The following is an 18,215-nucleotide window of genomic DNA, read 5'->3' on the forward strand; positions in this document are numbered from 1 at the left end:
AAGTATCAGTGTCCTATTTAGGTGGAGGTCGTCAGCCACTTTCTCGCCCTTCTCCGACAGACTCTGGCAGAGCGGGACTCTCTCACTTCCGCAGGAGCGCGGTTCCAGAGTGAGACAGCACGACAAAAGAACGACTTCCGTGCGTGTTCACTGCGCACTCGAGGGATCTGCAGCGAGCCGGCTAGAGAGCCCCTCGTGTCCCTGGTGGAGACGTCACTGCGGTGTGCGATTTGGGCCGTGAGGCCGGTTGGAGCTTGGTCGTTATTGAGCAAGTAGTGCTCAGTTCATTGGTAGGTACCTAAAGCGTTCGACTCCCGGCCGGTGATTGGAGCCAGGGGCGTCGCCACGGATTTTTGAGTGGGGGGGGGGGGGGTCGGGTTTCCGGTCTTCGTCTTGATGGGTAGGGGTGTTTTTAGCAGAGCTGGGCAAGTGCGTTCCTTTAGTGCGTTCCTGCGTTCTTCCGTACGTACGCACCGCCCTTTTTAGGAACGCAAGAACGCAGGAACGCAAAGTTTTTCAAAGGAACGCAAGTAAGAGGAACGCACCACCCGAAATTTTGAAGCGTTCCTGCGTTCTTGCGGAACCACCCGAAAAATTATATTGCTGCCAATGACCTCTGTGTCAAATGTTTGAATCTCGAGTACGTGTGTTTGCCGGTAGAGGCGCCACTTGTCGGTCGAATCGAGGAAGGCTTGCTTAGATTTAGTGGTGATGTTTACTATTCGATTCGGTTTCAGGCATTAAATGTGTAAAGATTTTTAGTGGTGATGTTTACTATTCGATTCAGTTTCAGGCATTAAATGTGTAAAGTAAATATGATAAACTTTTACTAAGATACATCTTTTAACTTAACTATTGTTTTTAAAGGGACTATCCCACCTTTAACATGGGGTTTGAGTTGAGATAGCCAAGTTTGCGGCGAGGTTCAGAAACCACTATCTATCTAGGTTGCAACCCCCGCGGCCTCTTGGTGTTGAAGAAATTCGTTCCCTTCATTTGAAAATGGGCCTTGTACAAGGCCTTAACTTCAACATGGAGCGACCGTTAGTGTGACGTCACCTCGTTTAGTCATTCTGATTTAAAGGAAATAGTTCACTTTTTAACATGGGTTTTGAACTGGAATAGCAGTTCCGTAGCTTGGGCTGAGACGAGCATAAATCAGGAGCTTTTACAGCCCAACGATCACCCTAGGCAAAGATATTCTATTTCTCGTCCCGAAAAAGGTGTCTTGCGTTGAGGATGTGTGCCTTGCATATATTTCCATCCAGTATGAAAAGAGCATGGGTCCCGAAAATTCTTCAGAAACTAGAGAAATTATCTACGAGAACTCTAGAGAAATTCTCGTACTGATCAATTAGGACATTCAGGGGAACATTATCAGATCGAGCAGATCGCCCAAATGCCGGTGGCTGCGATAATTTCTCTGTTTCTGAAGAATTTTCGGGACCCATGCTCTTTTCATACTGGATCGCTGTGCCTTACAGAAACTGAAAAGTTCTTCCTATATCAAAATATAGAAAAAAATCTTTTGTTATAAAAAGGTTTTATTTTCTTTCCTGATTATTTTGAACATAAAAAATAATAAATCGTTGCAAAAAAAAAATAATTTCGTGAAAGTGAACTATTTCCTTTAAATGGGTTTGTTCGTTGAAAAATCGCTTAAAACTTGGTCTGAACTTTGTTGTGGTGCCTACAGAGTAAAAAGAATCAGCTTTATGACAGTAATGTGGCCTGGGGAAGGAGGTAATTTTGGGCTGTGACGTCACATATTTGAAAGTTTGTGTTTGGAATATGGGAAGCCTAAGATGTTTAATGAAAAATAAATGCCAGAACCGTGTTCTTGGTCATCCAATCTATAAAGTCGGGCACAATTTAACTGGTTTTAACAACATTTTAGAAGGTGGGATAGTCCCTTTAAGCAGGTCGTATTTTTGTTGAAAACCCTACGGATGATATTGGTAAAACGTATTTCAGATATTCGATTCGGAAAAGAGATGTCGAGTTGCTTTTCGGCCCCACGTCGCCATTCTGATCGATTCGCCCCGTGTTTGGTTGGGCCCGCGCCGCGTGGTTCGGCGGTATTTTTGGGGGAGGAACGCAGGAACGCAGGAACGCTAACGCACCGAACGAAAAAAAATTGAGGAACGCTATTCCAGGAACGCACTAACCGCGGCCGGAGGAACGCAGGAACGCTAACGCACTACCGAAAATCGAGGAACGCGCCCAGCTCTGGTTTTTAGCCACACTCCCGGTTTTTTCGTGTGCCCGGAGAAAAACCTCGGCGCGCAGCGCCGCGAAAGCAGCGGTATATCGTATTGTACATCAATTTTGCATCGTGCATAAAAATCAAGCAGAGGTCACCCGAGGTCAGGTAACAATGTCATGTCAAGGTAAGTTTTAATGCCTCTTAAAACTGCAATCTTGTCATTCCTATAGATTATCTCCTGACTAGTGACTCCTATAAGTCTGAAATTTGGTGTAATGAATGGGATTATAAGTGCCAACAGTTCATGAATCTGGGATTTTACATCTGAGAAGCGAAGTCAGGTCAAATAGGTGTGTGACCTCACCAATCATGATAAGATATGGGAAAAAGCACGATGCCCTCTGCTTTGAAAGAATATGCTAAAAACGCTAGATACTTTTGTAGCCATGACACCTTGTTCATTTTAGAGATAAGGTGCAGCTAATGACCAGTGGTGACTGAAATGGTCAGTCATTAGGTCATCAAAGGTCTCTAACACATTTTCGACAACAACTTTTGATGGAGACGTTGTAGAGCGATGACAGCACCTGGAGTGTGTTCAGCTCAGTAACACAGATCGATCCATATGCAGCAGGTTCTTTTCCGGTCAGGTCATGACCTTTACCTGATGTCAAGTTTTCTATTCAAGTTTTTAAGTTCAAATTGTAAGCCATGCGACGTGTTTCGACGAAACAAAAACGATGGTGATAACATGAATATCATACACATTCACTGAATCATAGGTTGTTACAGAACAAATGTTTCGGCAAAATCCGTCCGTTTAGCTGTTTGGACTCTATGGTACACAAGCCTGAAGCCATAGACCCGAAGTCATATCTGAGGCGAAGTTGGCGAAAGAGCTTTAAAAAGCTATCGAATACGCTTTCTGTGTTGCTGTAGCTCTTATTCGTATTTTGCGGGTCGCTAAGGTAAAACGTTTACCAACGTAACGCATAAGGCATGCTTTCGGCCCCTGATCGAGGTAGAGTTTCGCGGAAGAGCGAAAATGCTGCCCGTGATGAGAGAAAGCCGATGATGCCTAATTTCAAGGTCTTGGCCGGGTCATCTTAGGTCAACGCCCAAAAGTAGGAAAAATCTGGCCGCCTGCTAGAACTTAGTGAGCCGTAGCTGTTATCGGGGTCCCGAGTACGAGTTCGATGTTAGTCTTGAACAAAGAAAAGATGATGACTCCATGCATTTTGGGTAGATCGGGTCGGGTCAGGTCAGATCGACCAGCAGGCTTCCTGTCGGCCATCTAGAGTGGGTAACTGACAACCACCAACGATAGCTTCGTAACATGTTACATAACCATCATTTATCAAAACTACTTGAAACGGTTCAAACGGGCGCTAAACTCGAAATCAGCCCCAAAAACCACACTTGTAAGTGGAAGCAAATAAAACTCAAAAAAGTTAACCAAGGTCATCCATATTCGAATCAGGGCCAATTTTTTTAAGAATAGGTGTAAAATTCATTAACTCGAGGTCACTGGAAGTTTCGTTGCAATATACTCCTTTTTGCGCGTCTTATAAGGAAAGCCCCAGAGGGATCCACCATCTGACCCCATTTCCCCTATGCAGGCAGGTCCGAGGGTAGCAGGGCTGAGGCTAGCCAGGTAGGTACCTCGTAGTTACTGATACGTCATCCGACGAATCGACTGCAACCATTATTTTGACAATCAGACGAACGCTTGGGTCAGTTTTGACGCGCTCGCTCATTTGAGGGATAAAAAGGGACTAAAATCATATTGGCATGCTGATGGTCTAGCCCACAGCTTATTGACCTATAAGCAATAGGGACTAGGGAGCTCTTGAAGCGATTCTGAATCTGACGTAGTATTTGTTGATGTTCCTGACGCCAACTTCCCTGACATGATAGCTAAAAAAAGCATACTCAGCATCGCCAAAAGTGGGGGGTCGACCCCCCCGGTTCTGACGAGTGGGGGGTCGCGACCCCCCGACCCCCCCCGTCGGCGACGCCCCTGATTGGAGCCCGGGTTTGAGTCACTTCGGCGGTCCACCTCTGAGCTCTGGGGTCACGGGGCCCGGGGATCCGAGGGAGGGGAATATGCGTGAGTTGTCTCGGTGAGTAGGTATGATAAATGCAATAAGGGGTACCTTCTACCTACGGGAAAACGTTTTCGATCAATCGTGGATTAGTAGGTTGATTCGCCGGAATGGGCTGAATAGAACATTTATCATTAAACAGTCTTTTTCGCTGATCCGTAGAGCTTTCATTAGTTAACCGCTACATATAATACGGCCAAATTCACACGTTCATAGCTATACGGCCAAGCCCTATAGATATACGGTCATATACCACAAGTGCGATCGCACTGCTGAAATCGCCTCAGTCCTTTACATAGGGCTTTCATTACATTCCCGGGCTTTCATTTCTTTTTCTTCCTACGGGCTACGAGATTTACGATTGGCACACTACAAACATGTCGAAAATTGCTGGTGACCTTTTAACCCTCAACATGCCGGGGAGCGTTTTTACGTCCCCCCCCCCAAGGCAAATTTTTTTGCAAATTGCAAAGCTATCTCAAACACGGCGGCACGAAGCGACGCCGTTGCCGTTTAAATATAAAAAAGGATTTTAAAAAGAGTAGGAGATATTGATATGCATAGTGACGTCACGTGGCACCAACTATTATTTTGTGGAAGTTTTATTGAGCCTTGCTCAGGAATAACAATAACATATTTTAAGGCGTCGAAAAACTGCATCAGACACACACCTTTCTGGTCTTGCCAGCCAAATAAAAATTCAAGACTTTATCTCACTTGACTTGATCTTGACCTGACCTCGACCTGAACGTTATCCAGATATGGTCAATATCACTAATTGAGCATGCCCATGAAATTGTATGAGCAAAATGACCCATAAAACATGAAACGCACATACCTACCCTATCCAAAAGTTCGCCTTTGGTGACCTGACATGACCTTGACCTGGACCTTTCCATGCATCGACCTATGCAATACATAGGTCGACCGTCGACGGCATGTCTTGGTAGTTGGTAGCCTATTATCGTGTGCTGAGTAATTATTCTCAGCCCATTCTTCGCCAGCTGGCTACCAAAACCAGTTATGTGAAACCTGTACCTACCTATTTTTTCCCTTGAACTGACCTTCACCCGTCCTTTGACCTACATAGGGTGACAATTTTGCGCTCTTAAATATATGTCTTATTTATTGAGAGTTTTAACACCGTTTTCCTCGTCTTTCTACGACCAGCTAGCTGCCTCTCCCTTCCCACCCCACAGTCCACACATGCGCCTTCGATTGAATACCTACTCCAGTTCAGGGTGAGGGATATCACTCACACGCTATAGCGAGACGGATATCTGGTGGGATTTCCCCGTTCCAGGGCGGGCCGCTGCCGATGACACCCCGCCCACGCTGCCTGTAGTCTGTGACGTCATTCCATGAAGTGGGCGGCGCTGTAGTATAGGTACTGTTCTGTCCTCACGCCGCCTGCAGTCTGCAACAAGGCGTCGGCAGTGTGGTCAGTGCACGCCGCACGGGTCGAGACCAGCGCTCGTTCAGCGGAACCGCGGTAGAGCGAGTAGCAGCTGACCCCAAGTGGCTCTGAACACGTGACTGTGACCGTCTTGCGAGGCAGGATCCGCTTTGGAGCAGCTACAGCGAATTATTTTACCTACCACCGCTGAAATTTGACAACTGACGAATCAATTTTGACATTAAAACGCCGTTTGTTTTTACGAATTTTCAAACGCATTTAAGAATTGTCGAACAAATGTGTGTTGGTGCTATGCATGCATCGAAGGTGAAGGCCATGAAAATGACGAAACCATTATGTGCTAAGGAGGAGATGTCGGAATCATTACTAAGATCGACGAGATCAACATCATCTCCAGACAGAGCGACGATGGAGAAGATTGGCATTCCACAGGCGGGAGCAGATATCCCGGACAGGTGAGAAGCAACCGAAAGGCGAGAACCGAGAACGGTGAAAGTTGTATTTATCCAAGTCCTGTTCATATATGTCAATTGACAATTGACATTACATGCAAAATACCGCCGGTGTCTTCAAATCTATTGAAAATGCTTCCTAAAAATATCATAAAATTTTCTTGCATGACTCAGATGAATAATGTTCACGTTCTTCACTCTTCGACAAAGTTATCTCCGAATCAAGTGTCTTGCGGGACAGCCTATATGTCTCGGCGGCAGACTGGTAGGCTAGCCCGCACAGCACAGAAGTCATGCGGCGCAGTCTACCACTTCTGGACCGTATGCAGTAAAATCGACGCTTGTGTCAACAGCCAACTGAAAATAGACACATCAATGAAAACGATATTTACCAGGATCCAATATCATTCAGGGTTCCCCGTCGCTTATCATGTCGTCTCTAAAAAAGGTTAGCGTATGTATGTTACGGCCCGTTTGAAAACCTGATACAACAATACAACTGATACAACAGATACAACAGTATTCAGTCAAAGGCGTGATGACTATCCACAGTATCCAATTTGTCTTCTTTTCTTTCTTTGCTGTGTGCACAGAAGACTGCATTCATAATCACCCGTGAGAGAATGCATCACCTATACTGCCACATTGCTGACTTCCTCAGCCTTTTTTGGCACCGTCAATCCGTCACCCTACCTGTGTCCGGTTCCGGAACGATTCCGTGACCCTGATTTCGTGATCGGTATCTTCCGCCATGCCACCGTCCACTGTTCCCACATGACGTCATGGGCTTCGTCAGAGGTCACGTGATAACGTAGTAGTTCTCTTGCTTCAAGGTCGGCTGGTGAGGGATGAACGGTGAAACACTAGGCATTGGGTGCATTGAAGCTCAATTCTTAATTGCTTTGGTTTGTTTAAGGTTAGTAGTTTGAGACAATCGGGCTATTTGTATAAATTTCTTTTAAATTGCTGATCTGTAACAGTGCATCTACATAAGTTGGTAGAATAATATAATTTTAACACGCTCATTTACGTTTCCAACTTTTCGACTCATGGGCATGGGCGTCGGCGTTACAACTCACATCTTGATTCATGTGTGTCTATCATTTATTTGCAATCATGCTGTAAATAGCCGTTTTCACGACGGACTATCCGGCGAGTGCACCTAATTTGACCAAATCTGCACCTAATCTCTTTTACAGCAAATATCTTGATTTTATGAATTTATTTCAGTGTTTTGATCGATGATACTCTCTGATAATATGACAAAGCAGGCATAAAAGCAATTAGTGCAATCCTAGCTGATAGCCGCTAAGAGACACACTGAACCTAATTTGACCAAATCTGCACCTAATCTGCACCAAACGTGCATCAGATGTGTACCAGATGGCCGTCGTGAAAACGGCCAATATGGATTCAATGATATGTATTACAAAGACATTGTAGTTCTCTCTCTGCGCGCATTTAAAACTTAGCAGTGCTCACACACATCGGTACCTACATCATGATAAACGACATTTTCATCAAATACTTAAATGACAGGATTTTGAGACCCCGATCAAAATGCACAATTGTATGTTACCACTTCCGAGGATTATTGGATGTCGTCAATCAATCGGCTCATCAATCTAAACCGCTCGTTCAACGAGAACCGTTATATGTAACCGAGGTACCGGAAGGTTTTCTGCCGTTTTAAATGGAAAAGAGATAAATCTACCACAATCGTGGGAGCAGACGTAATCTTATCTCTCAGAATGACTGCCGTCTTTATTAGCAGGTTCGACAACAGGCTTTCCGCTCTCAGTGTGGTTTGAAGATAAAATAGCTTTGATTCTGGACAAAGACACAAAGAGTCTGCTCTTTGCCGGTCCCGTAGCTCAGTTGGTTAGAGCGTTGGACTCCGCGTGGTGAGAGCACGCGTTCCCGGTTATAACAGTCCGGGTTCGAAGCGCGACGGGCGCTCGACATTTATGGGCCTCCTGACAGGTATGGTTGCGGTTGGTGGCAGGCCGTAGCCAGGCGAAGTCAGCGAGGGGACCGGCCGTGCGCGGCTTTGTGCGCACGTTAAACTTTGGACTCTAAATTCTGCCATAGAATCGGAATTGCGCGATCGGAGGGTAGAGGGCAGGGTCATCGCAACAAGATTCGCTTAGCGGTGGCTCTGTCCTTGTGAATCCTTCCCATCAAAAGGTTCGGACAAAATTTATAAAAAAAAGAGTCATGGACCTTTTAATCGACAGCAACACAAGTTTGAAATGGGTTTTCGCTTCGCTATTGGCAGGTATAGAAACCAGACTCAAACTGCAGTTTGAGTGCACCCCTATGCTACCTTGGGGTGCATGGGAGTAGACCCCATGAGGTGCACCCCCTGTTTTCAGTGCACCCCCAATGGGGGTGCACTGAAAACAAATCTACTCTTCTCTCATGAGTAAACTCACGGAAGAGTGGCTATATGGACACCACCATTTGACGGCCCCAGCGACCGGTCAGTCAACTCGCCACTTGCCGGTCAACTTTCCGATGAAACGTGCGTCGTGCCCTATCTCTTGTATATTTACTCATATTCGCGATGAGTTGACGGCATGCAGTGGTGATAAGAATTTTCACCGCTGTTTAATAGGTACAAAAACTAATGGAATGTGACGCCGAATGTGCATACTGCAGCAAGATGTGATTGATGGGGAGAATAAGAAGTAAGAATCCGATGATCATCGATCGATGATCATCGGATTCTTGATTCTTTCTATTCTAAAAATGATCGGATTCTAAAAATGATCGGCTGCAGGCTGAACCTGCACGCTATCAATGCTGATCGTATTAGCGGTAAGCATTTTTAGCATCTTGGCTAAAGCGACAATGTCGACTCAAATTACTGTTATGTGGAAACATTTCAACAGAGATCGTATTGATTCATTTAGCATCATTGACACCAAACTAGCATCAATTTAGTAGTTGACCGTCGCATAAGAGAACTGCAGATACTAACTATATAAAAATATAGTGAGGCTCAACAAGCCAACACTGACCGGCCTGACGTTTTCATTTCGCTCGCTCTTCCTGTTGAATCTGTTTGTAATTTTGCATGCTTGCTGTGCCTTCCAGTGCAAAATAAACAATTGAATATAACTTCACATTCTACCCATATATGTATGGTGCAACGTATGACGTCATTTTGACGTGGGCTGCCTGGGTTTCGTCACGCACGGTCTCTCTGTATATTTGAAACTGGGGAGCGGAGCGATGAACATAGGACACGTAGACTGTTTGGAAGTGGTTCCGGATGGGCAGAGGTGCCAGACACTCGTGTGTTTTATAACGACTCATCCGGGCTGGAGGTGTAAGACGGTGTTTGACGCACACTGTTATTCTGGGCCAGTGACGTAATGCTTACACTCGACAAATGATATCACCCATGTTTGACGACACAAAACGGGACATAATGCGTGACGCAAGTAGACATCCAATGACTGTTAAGTTTTCGTATATTTTTGTAATTTTTCAACAAACCAAAACGTCCTCTCAAAATAGTGTTTAACTGCGACTGGAAGCCAGCATACCTTTGAAGTCAGAAAGTAACGTAATCAAAACGGAGTGCCGCCTCGTTTCTTCCGGTTCTTTATGACATAACTGGCGCCCCTGGCTAGGTATTTGGCGCAGACAGACGTTTCCGGCGTACGCCGACGGTGCGTCATCTTTGCCACCGCAGCGGCTATTTTGGCGCAGGACGGCGCCGTCTGCAGAGACGTCGTCCGGTGCGCCATATTGTGCGACGGATCGGCAACTCATCGGTCAATTTGCCGAGTGCTGCCGCAGATTTAGTGGAACCGATTGCTTATAACGTCAGACCGTAATCAAGTTTCAGCTAGGTTCCGTGCGTCAGCATCGAACAATTTTCAATTATTCCCTGACCGTTGCTCACCGCTAAGTCCGCTGATTCGGCTGAACTTACTGTAAATAAGATACTTTGTCTCCTGACATCTCTTTGATCACGCGATCTCTGCTCTGATACACTGAGAAAACAGTGTCCCGATTTTCGGGCTCAGAGACCAGTTTTCGGGCTAATGTACCATATTCAAAACAGACAGCACATTTCGAGAATACTTTCTGAGCTAGCGCCACATGGGCTCATACGATCCCTTAAATCGGTATCATTGATCGCAGAAACAGAGCTCAGTCAGTACCCATTATCGGTGTCAAGCTCTAAAACTAGTCTCACTATGATACCAGTTTTCAGCCTGATCCCCATTTTCGAGCTCACCTGATTCCAGTTTGAGGGCTCAAATTGTGTGGTGAAGCCAATATTAGGGCTCACGTCATCGCTTTTCGGGGCTTTGGTAAAAGCTGGATTGCGTCAGCTGGCTGGCCAGCTGGCGACGCACGAAAGGTATTTAATTTTAGATATACCTAAGCGCGGTAGTAGGATGGACATAAATATTTCAAATGGCTTTAAATGAAAAATTGATTGGTAAATATTCATTCTTTTATATCTAGCATTGATATGTAAGAAGCTCTGCTAGCGCCACCATACGGCGCCAGCTGGCAAAAAATCCAGTTAATACCAGAGCCCGCTTTTCGTCCGATGCAGCCCCTCCTCCCCCCTCCCCCGTGTCCAGCAGCTGCGAATAAGACGAAGCCGCGGACAAACTTTTTTTTTTTTGCTCGGCCAGCCTAGCGCCAGTCTCGAGCGGTGGGACAGTTAACCGGCAATTTTGGCCGGGATGCAAAAGTTACGTTAAACCGGTTTATGTTAACCCGGGAGCAAATAACAACGTGGGAGCCTATCTTAGGTGTGGCAAAGCTAACGGATTACTTACTTGTTGCCGAGGTGCCCAAAGAAGGTACTGGAACCGAAAACACAACATTGGTTCATGTATTTATTAACATTCATACACACAGTCATACTTGTGCAAGGTGTCAGTGTTCGGTTGTGGGGTGTAATAGCCAGGGAAAAAGTTCTATGAACTGAAAAACCCGGCGCCTATTACTTCGCAACATGGTTGTGTATTCAACATGAACTGCAAGGAGTGCAGACGACATTGCCTGTGCTAACTTAACGTCTCACGGGCAGCGCCGCGCTCTGACACCTTGGTCCCAGAAGCGGCGGCGTTTCTGACCGCAAATCGCCGGAGAGCCGGTCGACGCCGTTGAGGGGACTGAGCAGGCCGCTGCCAGCTCCACCTTCACGTCCGCGCGGCGCAGCTCGGTGTGCGGCGGCGGCTCATCGCGCGGGCCGCACCCGTCCGTCCGCTGCACGAGCCGCTTTTCGATCCGACAGCGCAACACCGGCACGCCATTGTGCTGGCTGAGCGGCGGCAGCGGCACGTAGGCAACAAAACAGTAGAAATCGATGGGCCTGGATCGGCGTTGCCAGCAACGCCGGCAGCGGCGCGGCGGGAGGCGCCAGTGCCGCCGTCGGGGACGTGTGCCCTTCGCTGCGCTCATTCGAGTTGGCCGGCCGGCCGCGCGGCGTAGTCCTTTTGACACGGTGCGAGAAGAGCCGGATGAAGGTGGACTTTTTATTGGCGCTGCTGGTGCTCACGCCGCCGGCGTCCAGTTTGGGCGGCAAGTCCGAGTACCAGGAGTCGGACAAGTCCCGCGCGAACGCCGCCAGCCGGTCGTCGTCACTGCTGGCGGCGGCCCGCCGACGGCGCTGCCTCAGAATCGGACGAGTCGGTGGTACTGAGCACCTCGCGGGACGGGTAGCTGGGAGTGGGCCGGCCGCGGCCCCTGCCAGGCCGCGCCACCTTCACCGGCGCAGCCGCCTTCAAACTGCCCTTGCTGGGCGGCGGGTTGGTCGGCGGAGGCGGCAGCGGTGCCTCGACGTCAGTCCGAGTCGCTGTCACTGGGCGGCCGCCGCGGAGACGGCTTCTGTTTGACCCGCAGCCGGCCTGGGCCGGCTCGGCGCCCTCGGCCGGCGGCGCGCGCCGTTTCGAGCGTTTCACCTTTTCACTGTTACTCTCGCCTGGTCCTCAGCGTCGAGCGGCTCGGCGCTGTTCGGTTTCATGTGGCCCATGCTGCTGGGAAACTCGGGTGGGGACAGCTTTCTGACTGGAGTGCCGTCGAAGATGGAGGAGACGGGGGTGCTCGCAGAGTCCTTGCCCAATGCCCATGATAGAGCCGAGGCTCCACTGGACGCCCAGCTTAATCGGGCTATCGCCGCCCTCCTTCTATGGTGGATTCTTCGGCCCCCTACAGCCACTAGGGCCATCATATACTCCCAGATGGCGGCACCTAGGGGATGAGGGGGGGGGGTGTGTCTGGGCCACTTGTCCACCTCGTGGCGTCGCCAGCGACGCCTGCGAGTCGGAGCAAATGATTATGGGGTCTTCCTCGAAGGACGGGTGCTTCAGGAGATGTTGCTTTGCCGTTTTGGGCGCCACCATCTCAGATCGGTAAATGGAGCAAATCCTCCCCGCCGCCTCCCGCAGTACCAATGTTGTACTGTCTGGGTGCTCGGTGAGGACCCCAGCGCCGCCTTCCTATTACTCCCCCGGTCGCAGACCCGTCGACCCAGGCCCACGTCGCACGCTGGGGGAGCGCTCCCAGTCACGCCTCCGCAGCACTCCTCCTCGCTGTCGCGGACGCCCCGATCGGCAGCAGGTCCAGGTGGACCGTGACGCCGTCTGTTGGCGTCTACGGGGGCAGTCTCGTGGATAAGCGCGCCTCGGCGGGCAGCGCCACTCCAGTGGTCCCACACCGCTCCCCCGCGCTCTCTCCAGCCGGTCACTGACTTCAGTCACGGTTGGGGGGGGGGGGGCTTCCGCCACGACGCGGCGGGTCCTCCGACGGGAGGGAGAGCGCCTTCGCCAGTAGGCGCGATGCCAGCGCATCCCTCCTCATCTCTCCATCGGCACGACGCCCGCCTCGGCCCTCACGGCGAGTCTTGGAGCATGGAAATCGGGCAGCCAGTGATGACTCATGCCACCATCAGCATCTCCGCCTCCAGGACGCCAAGATGTGTGGCCGCAGCCGCAGGCAGCCACGCCGACCCCGCTGCCCGCATGCCCAAGTAGTCTCGAATCGCTGACACCTCTCCTGAAACAAGAGTGGTGTCGTAAACTTAAACCCCTTGCTGGAGCCCGCCAGCCGCGACAACACCGCCACACCAATTTTTGTGACCCCGGAACTTCCGTCCCGAGCCTTATTTCACGGCACGATGCTACAGTGCGCTACACGTATTGTGGTATTCAGCTTCCATGGAAACATCAACTAATTTGGACGCTCAAACATGGGAGTCAGGAGTGGTTAAGGCCCAGAGCGTTCTGTCTGGTTTATAAAACCTTGGCCAGCAGATGTAAACGTGCTTTTTGTATAAGTGGCTTAATTTTGACGCAAAAGGGCACTAACCTTCGGCGCAAATAATGCAGAAATTTCAGCGCAAATTGCAAAATAGCTTGCGCCGAACTTCGGCGCATGACGGCTTCACGGGCGTCCGGCGTACCATATGGATGTTTTCCAGTTTGGGCTGCAGGTTTTAGCTCTAGGTTTTAGACTGTAGGTTTTGGGTTGGGCTGGGCTGGGCTGGGCTGGGCTGGGCTGGGCTGGGCTGGGTTGGGCTGGGCTGGGCTGGTTGGGGTGGTTGGGTTGGGTTGGATTAGGTTAGGTAAGTTTAGGTTAGTTTAGTTTAGGATAGATATGAATACCTATTTTTTGTAAGTTGAATTATTTTTTTCATTTTGTAGCATCATATGCCTTCCATCTTTGAACTGCCATATTCAAGCACCAGAATAAGTATGGACTTGAACCTTTTCCAGTCTGGATGCCTGTATGGAAGTTGTGCAAAATCATGCAGTTGAAGGTATTGTAACCACAAATAAGAGCTCATGACTCAAGTCTCAACTTGTCCATAATTGGTTATCTTGATGTATACTTGTAGACCCTTCCTCTTACTTGGCACACAGGCATGGTGTCACCAGGGGTAGCCAGTAACAGTTGGTAGCATTAGGCCAAATGGGCGCTCAAAAACTACTACCCCATAGGGTTTCCATGTTAAATCGACCTTTTTCAAGCGAGCCTCACACGTAAGCTAAAGGATAAAGTGCCAATATTATTGTGGGGAAAGGTAGCCTCAAGCTTCCTCTACAACCTTTTTATCTAGCGTTTTTCGATGCGGAGGCCATAACAGGTCCAAAAAGCATTGGGCGCTGCCCGAGGTACCAAAAGCCCCTCCATGAGAGCACAAGTTTCTGCGCATGCGCACATTGCCTTAACCCTGTACTGGCGTACATTAGTGATACTGCTCACGGACTCGATCAGCCAATCAGCGTCCCCGATTACATTCATAGATGTCGCTAGCAACACGTAAATCCTGCTTGCGAACACATTTGAAGAATGAAACAGCTGCGCCATTTCCGCCTTCCATTAATTCCTTCCATCTTAGTATCAACTATACGCTTTTCAACTAGCTTAAGACTAAGTTTTAAACTATGGTTAGTATGTTATTTCTGGTACATATAATTTAAAAATAACTGCTTTATGAATTTGGCTTTACTCGTCAGAATGGAATACTCTATTTTTTTCATATTCAAAAAATATATCACCTACCATGTAACTTATCCAGGTAAAATGGGCGCTTTCCGCGTCGTTGGTGTACCCGTTGTTCTATATACCCTGGGTGTCACAGTGTTCTAAAATTGGATTTCAATTGGGTGTCCCAATAAAAAAAAATCTGAAGACAAAATGAGATAGATTTAGTCTTTCCGCAAAACTGCATAATGCCATTTTTACCTCAGATTTTGTCAGAACCTTCACAGGATCTGAAATGAAATGATGTAGAGTAGATGCATCAACTGTCAAGTCATGCAGTAACCTGGCAGCTGGCTGTTGAATCAAACTTTTGACATATTTTTTTAGCAAAGATGAAATAAAGCCACTTGTCATATTTTTAGGATGAAAACATTTTCCCCATCATGTGTGGTTATTCACCTAAAATTCTGAAACATGGAACACTGTCATACCAGCATTCCATCATGTCAACCAGCATTCCGCAGCATGTTAGCAGAAGCAGCAGCATGTTATAAGTATATGAAAGATCCAAATAGGTTGTAGGTTGGTAGGTATTGGTACTAAGTTTAACTTAATAGGTTAATAGGCAAGGTTAGGATTAATTTTAGTTGAGCATCAAGATAACCATTACGAACAAGTAACAAAATCCTTACCTACCCTTGAAAGCATTGCTTCAATCACATCATCACGAAGAACCAGACAAAATTTTTGCACATTCTTACACTATTTGACATCCTGAATCCAGATATGATGCTTTCATGTGGCGCAAATACAAGAAAAACGAATAATCAAACCCGTGCGTATTCGTATCAACGGCGCCACAATTGTAGATCAGACCTTTTCTGAACAAATGCCACCACAATTTTAATTGATAAGGGATTAAAATGGCATGAGCATCAACATCTTGATTTTTTCTAAAAGATAGCGATAACTGATAACTAATAACTTACCATTCATTTTGAAATCACGGCGGTAGGTACACCAACACATGGCACTGAAAACAGCAAAAGACGGAATGGCGGAATGTCGTATGGAGCCCTAAAACGCAGCTCGAATTGAGCCCGAAAAGGAAGACGAACTGATGCCGCTTTCGGGGCTAATGTACTTTGAGCCCGAAAAGGGCGCCTAACTGATCCCGATTTTAAAATCATACAGATTTGAGCCCTGTTTTGGCACTCATATGAGCCCTTATTCAAAAATGTTCTCAAAGTGTTTTCTGAGTGTACTCTGATGAACTGTCTGCCTTTGAAGTCACCGTCAATGTCAATCAGCTGTTTGTTTCAGAGTAGGTTCACGCAGTGCTGATACAGGCTATGTGAGTCTGTGAGGGATCAGACCTCACAACCTCATCCCTCCAGCCCTCCGGCGTCCTATATCTTCCTCCTAAAAGAGCTGCATCATCATCAACTCGTCCAATCAATGCCTACCTATGTGCAATATATGAATCACCACGTGAGAACAAGTCAGTGCGAGCTTGATCAGACCGCCCTAGTTACATAAGATTTGGAAATGAAGGGTGATGGGTGATGATTGTAATTTGTAAGACTAAAATGGGATGATGTCTGACTAGTTTCGAGCAAAAACAGTAATAATCCTTAGTATACCACTCCACTGGCGGATCCAGATAGGTGGTCCTGGACACTGCGGGGGGCACACCCCCAAAAGTTTCTCCAAATTCCAAAAACCAATCAGATTTCGATTCCTGGTGCACTGCAGTGCAGTTAAAAGCAAACTTTCCCCATACAAGTCGTTTAGTTTTCGTTTTATTCTCTAAAAGCCACAAATTTTATCGATTTCGGGCGCTAGAGAGGGGGGGATTAGCCCGAAATGCCCCCCCCCCCCCTGAATCCGCTAGTGCACCACTCTTCAGCGAAGGCTAGTGGAACTTTTCAGGCGGCGAGTCTAACGAACCGTCAAGAAAGCACCGATTTGCAGAGCTCTTTGCCTAAAGACTCGCACAGCAAACGGTCCGAACACGATCGATTACGTTTATATTGGTCCATGGGGGGATGGGAGTAGGGGTGTTGGCCGATGGGGGTCCATGCCGTCTGTCGACATGACAGTTGAACGGGCGCCAGGGTTCAGGGTTGGTCTGTCCCGTCCAGACGCTGCGATTGAATGAGACTGCTGCGATGCCATGCTGCACAAAAAAATGCGGGACGAAATGGGACTTTGGAAGCGCTCTGTTATCAGGCTAGCCTGCGGAATTAAATAGGACTATTACGGCCTAGTGTTGAGATCAAGGTTTCGGGCTAATTGAGACTGTCTTGATGACTAGCTAAGAAATGGATGCTCGTAAGCTTTGTAACCCGCGACCGCCTGGGGGGGGGGGGTCGGATCCGACCCCCCCTCCGTTTTTCTTGAATAACTCATGAACCGCTTGCGCTATCAACTTGAAACTTCGCATACCTTCTCCCCCATCAATTCGACGTCTCCTGTGCAATTTTTAAGAAATTTTATTCAAAAATTTCTGAGATATATCGATTTTAGTGATGTAACTACATGGCGTTTTCAGTCAAAAAATGGTAAATGTTTAAAAAATCGCCAAAAATCGAGGTTTTAAGCAAATTGCAAATTAAGGACATGAAAAGACGCAGCTCAACGAGGTCTTTAAAATGGCTATCTCGGATTTTCCATAAAATGCGTTTTTCAACCCTAAAAATTCAAAAAACTATATTTTTTGGAAAACAGCTAATAAAATCCAAAATTTTGAGAATTCCCAAAAAACCGGAATATATGTTATAGAGCTCTATTAGAACATTAGATGTCCCAAATTTCAACTTTCTATCTTGATTTTTGACCCCCAAATTGTAAAAAATAGCTCCAACATGCATAGGGCATGGTGACGTCATAAGCATTTTCGCGAATTAGAGGCACTTCTGAACATCGCATGTGAAAACAAATGGCACCACTAGATTCCTGGGACAAAGCTCGTCTAGAAAAGTGCATTTTTATGTCAAAAATAAAAAGTTGAAAAATTGACTTTTTTTCTTAGCCCTCTATGTATGGTATAAACGATTTTTTATGCTTTCAATGCACACTTATCACCAGCACAGTGACTTGGGGTCACATATAACCATTACCATCGGATTTGGCGTGAAAAATAAGCCATAAAACATGTGTCGCACGCCCATGTAGCAGAAAGTGAAAACCGTGACCTTTCGTGACCTGACCTGACCTTGACCCGTACTTAGTATGACCCCTATACGCACATGGTACCTTCACTATGTCTTTGAGGTCATTTGTGGTGAGTTTCGAGCAGCAGCTATCGATTCCGCTGTCCGTAAGCCTAATCATGCAAAACCCCTGAATTTGACCTTTGACCTGACCTTGACCCGAAAGTTGACCTCAATCTTAAAATCTTAAGAGTGCTTTGGGAAGGTCTCGTAGAGACCTTTCGAACGCCGCCTCGCGGGGCTCGATACGACCATTGGTTCTCGAGATAACAGGGGGGGGGTCGGATCCGACCCCCCCCCCCCCGGCTGATGTGGGTACGGAAATAGCCCAGGCGGTACCGGGTTAATGTGGGATTT

This window comes from Amphibalanus amphitrite, unplaced genomic scaffold (assembly GCF_019059575.1).
Source record: "Amphibalanus amphitrite isolate SeventyFive unplaced genomic scaffold, NRLGWU_Aamphi_draft 000840F_arrow, whole genome shotgun sequence".
Classification (NCBI taxonomy): Eukaryota; Metazoa; Arthropoda; class Thecostraca; order Balanomorpha; family Balanidae; genus Amphibalanus; species Amphibalanus amphitrite.